The following is a 4,932-nucleotide window of genomic DNA, read 5'->3' on the forward strand; positions in this document are numbered from 1 at the left end:
CCCGCGTGGAGTCGGACAGAAAGAGAGAAGAGAAAGAAAGGGCCGGCTGTCCAAGTCAACGGCCGACTGCCTGTCGCCTGCTTGCTGGAAAAAAAAACAGAGCAGCTTATACATTCGCCTGCTATGAGAGAAAAATAAAGAAGACAAGGTAGTTGCTGGAAGATCCGGCCCGACTGTTCAGCAGTCGGTCCAGATTTCGGGGGCTACACCCAGCAGGTGCGGTGACGCGCCCCCGCGAAGAAGAAGACATAGTAGTTGCCGGGAGATCCGGCCCGACTACTCAGCAGTTGGCCCAGATCTCGAGGGCTACACCCAGCGGGTGCGCTGACGCGCCCCCGCGAAGATTGCAGACAAGAGAAGAGTTTTGTCCGGCTCCGAGCAGCCGGCAGAAGAGAAAAAGAAGAGAATAGGCGCTGCAAGATGCCTCGCCGCCTGGCCGGTCGAGCCTGACCGGCCGGGACCCCTTCGAGCACCCGGAGGCTCGAAGACTACACCCAGCGGGTGCGCCGGCTCGCTCAGCAAGCGTTGAGCCGCGCCGGCTATCTTCGGCAAACTCTGCCTCGGCTACGCGAAAACCAATGTGAGCTCCTCACCCGCATATTTTTTGCACCACGCAAGCACGGATAACCCCGAGCGATGCTCGGGGGCTGTCTCCACATTTTATTACAGTAGCATCACCGTTCGCCCCAGTGCCAGCCAGAGTTGGCCCGGGGGCTGGCCGCTTGGCCTGAGACGTTAGTTCCCGCAGACGGCTTAGTACCGTGCGTGGTATCAAAGGCCCTCTCTTAGTCATAGACCGCAGAGCGGCTATCCGACTAGCAAGAGTGAACGCTGGAGGCCACCCACGCGAAAAACGTCTGGGAAGAAAAACGGATCGGCCGATCCAGCCGTTTCCTTTACAAGTATCTACTCTGTTGAATCTGCTCCCAGACTCTCAGAACTGTACACTCCACTTCGCGGCCCACTCTCAGCCACAGATCACAGAGCGGCTGTCCGGCAAGCAAGAGCACAAGCCAAAAAGCGGAGGGAACACGAAAAAGATTATGGGGGCTCGGACGAAACCGAGTCGGCACCATCCGCATAAAACTTGCAATGCTAAAAGCAAACATTTGATATATCTGCGTGGACTAACTTTGTCTTTTTCATGATCATTTCCATGAACACTTGCCAAAAAACCTCCGCCCAACTTTGCCAAGTTGCCCGGAGGCTTGGGGGCTACTGCCGGAGTAATTGGACACGGATACCCCGAAGACGGCGAGACAATAAATCAAGACATCGGGGCTAGCAAAGCCCCTCAGTCCGACTGCCCGACCGCTCCTGTCGGCTCCCCGTCCGACTGCTCCGCCCGGCCGGCTGCCGACTACCGGCTGCCGACTGCGCCAACCAGCCGGCTGCCGACTACGCCAACCAGCCGGCTGCCGACTGCAGCCCGACCCGACACCGACAAGACCTCGACGGGACGGCCATATCGCGGACGAGACAGCTGTACCGCGACGCCATCATCTAAAGTGTACCTGTCCCCTTGGCACTATTCTATAAAGTGCCCAGGGGACAAGCATGACATGCACCATGCCCCATACATGGCTTGGGTAGCTTACAACCAACGCCATGTCTCATGCCCACTACACACTATATATAGCTAGTCATCCATCCATCCTCACACACGTATGAGCACATGCTCATTCGGCCACTAGAGCATGCTTGCTCATCCCGGCCACAGATACATACATGAGGCTAGTAGCATATAGCACTCATCTAGATACAGCTCTAGGAGCACTCTGTACTACAGATATACCACATATACTCAGACATGCAGGAGTAGGGGTGTTATCTCTCCGGAGAGCCCCGAACCTGGGTAAACTAGCGCGTGCTACTCGCAAACCCGTCCCTGGATATTCCGGCAGCAGTCTTGCCCTCACACGAAGCCACCTTGTGGCATATGTCGTCTCACACCCCCAGTGAGAATACCACAATACTTAATGTTTGTACCTCGCTGAATTTGTTACTCTTACTCCAGTTCTATTTGCAATGGTGATGTTTTGTAGTTGATAAGCTTAAACATTAAATCTGAAGTTTTGCTTCCATTTTGGATTATATAATGCTGCTAGTGTTTCGCTTTAGACTCTTGGATCCGATTGAACTGATCAACGAAAAATCAAAAACACGTTTTTCTCTGTCTACCTATGTTACCCATTTCACCATAAAAATGTTGGGACATTGGCTTGTCGATGCTTGTTGGCCCTCCAACTGACCTGTAAACTTACCCAAGGGTGCCTATATTTTGTCTGATTAGTAAAGGCCATTGGTTGCTCTGTCAAATATAACAGATACAAAGTTGCCCTGCTTCATTATGTTCGTTTTTTCAACATATTATTTCGGTTCCAATTGTATATTTGACGGTTCTTCATGGTGACCTACATGTCGTATCGGACGGCATCGACGATTATGAGCGATAAAAAGCCATCCCCGCTAGCCTGTTCTAGTTTCCAGTTCCGCTAGCCTGTTCTAGTTCAGTTCTTTGCAAAATACTATTTTGGTTCCAATTGTAGATTTGGCAGTTCTTCATGGCGATCCCCATGCCGCGTCATGCATTTCCTAGTACAACAGTTTTGTATGCGATCCCCATGAAAATCCATTGTTAGGTATATGCTTTCTGCCAACTAAGCCCAAGTAGGTTGAACAACAGTTTTGTAGACACTCTCTGCATTTGTTTTGTAGATGTACTTACCTAAGTAATAATTTTTGAACCAGTTAACAAGACTACCTTGCATTGGTTGTTGCTAACGCCAACCATTTCATTGAGTATACACTCGTTAAAAGTAAAGTGTCAAACTAGCACATGGCTATAAACAGAAAAAGGAATCACAAGTGTCCTGAAGAAAACGAAAACATGTACAGATGGGGCATGGCTATTGGTGGGGCCCAAACAGAGCCGAAGGTGGGTCAGTAAACGAAAGCAGTGTCAAATCCAATCTCTAATGGCCCGGACACAATAGAGATGCAGACCAGTTGTTCAACAGATCTCAGGAACACTCACGGATGAGGAAAATATAGGCTCAGTCTTTCTGTAGGTGGCGTTACGCATAGGGCCAGTCTCAATACCTGCTTTTTCAGGTAGCAGCCCAAACATATCTCAAGTTTTAGTAACTATACAGAACCGTTCATGTATACTCTCCATTGGTTAAAGTAACCTTATGTGGGTTCAGTTCCATATCAGAACATATCAAAAATGGGTTAAATACGATCCTATTTTGTATGATACTCTCAAGAATAGTGTACTTCTATATAGCTTCTGCCAGATATCTAATGCTTGGTATTTTCTGTTTGCTACTGCACCGGCTCCTCCCCTAGTTGATTCTGAAAGGAATAATAAGTCTAATTAAAATATGGATTGTTTGCAACCGAGGTTCAAAGGGATTGCATTGCATTTTAAAAAAAAACAGCATCAAGTTGCACAAAAGTGTGTATAATACAGGTAAGTTATATTCAAATGGTGCAAGCATAATGCTCAGCCAAACACCGGCCAAACAATCTCATATGCAGGTTTTAAAGACTAATCAATTATGATTGTCTTTACTGACAGGCACTAAACAAATACTCTGATTTACTTCCCGGAACTGGGAACTAGCACAGGCTAGCGGCAATGGCTAGCCTTAAGTCCTAAATAAGTGAGAGTTACTTCTGATTAAGCAATACAATCACTTATCACCATAGCTGGTAGGGACAAAATTCTAAAACTCTGCAGATTGTAATTTTAGACCCCATGACAATGTGTTATGGCGCTGCTAGAAGGAGGGCGCGAGAGGGCCGGCCGGGGGCCTTTTGCCCACGGCCGGGCAAGATGGAAGGGATTTCCTTCTTAATTCTTGCTTGATTAGATTGATACATCTCCTCTTTTTATATAGAGAGGTTTACTTGACTCCCAAGCAAGGCTTACTTGACCCCTAAGCAAGCGACTCTTATCTCTAATTAACCCTAAGACTAACGGGCCCATTAGGCCCATTACGTACTCTAACACTACACCCCACCTGGACATGCAGCTTGTCCTCAAGCTGCAGCCTAACCAACTTATAACCATGACTCGACGCAACCCAAACCTAACACCTAAAAACAAGCCTTTTACATCTCGGCTTGTTTTATTATTCTCAACCTGAAATGGACTGGGACGCTTTATTTTGGACCCCTTAACAAAAAGTGGACACCATCCGCACGTCGGACATGCACATGTACAGCCACCTGGATCCCATGGACACCATCTGGACAAAAGGAGTGCATGTGTAGGACCACCTGGAAGTGGTCGCAAGAGTGACCAGCAGAGGCGCCCTTGCGGCGCCCGGTGACGGAATGCAGTGGTGCTACGTGGTGCACTGTTGTCGGTGACACCATGCCTTCTTCCTGTCGGACGGCTGTTGGTCTGCACCGCACAGGGAAGAGTGGGGGGCTTGCGATGGAGAATGACGAGGAGGGGTGCGCCCCCCCAACCGCCAATGTCGCAGACTTGGAGGTCGCTGCCCGTGGGGAAAACATCATGCCCGCTGCCCGTGGGGGAAACCGCATGCCCAAGATCCCCGGCGCAGCGGATGAGATCGAGGTCCTTTGCGCAGCGAAGGGCAACTTGGAGGAGCGGCAGCTGCAGACCACGCATCTCCCGCACACGCCGACGCGCTAGGAGGCCGCGCGCAGTAGCCTGCAGCCTCACCGCCGCCGACACGTGGCGGGTAGCGATCCAAGACGGAAGCGGTGACGGCGACGGCGGGGACTGGACTTGGTGGAGCGGGACTCCCGCCGGCACGGTCGATGCGGGGCCGGAGCTAACCGGCGGTGGCTGCTGCAGCGGCTGCGGCGGTGGCGCACCGGGCAGCGGCAGCGGCTGCTGCGACGGAGCGCCGGGCGCGGCGGAGGCCGGCAGGAGCGGCGGCTGCCAGTGCAGCC

Source organism: Triticum aestivum, chromosome 6A (genome assembly GCF_018294505.1).
Source record: "Triticum aestivum cultivar Chinese Spring chromosome 6A, IWGSC CS RefSeq v2.1, whole genome shotgun sequence".
Taxonomy (NCBI): domain Eukaryota; kingdom Viridiplantae; phylum Streptophyta; class Magnoliopsida; order Poales; family Poaceae; genus Triticum; species Triticum aestivum.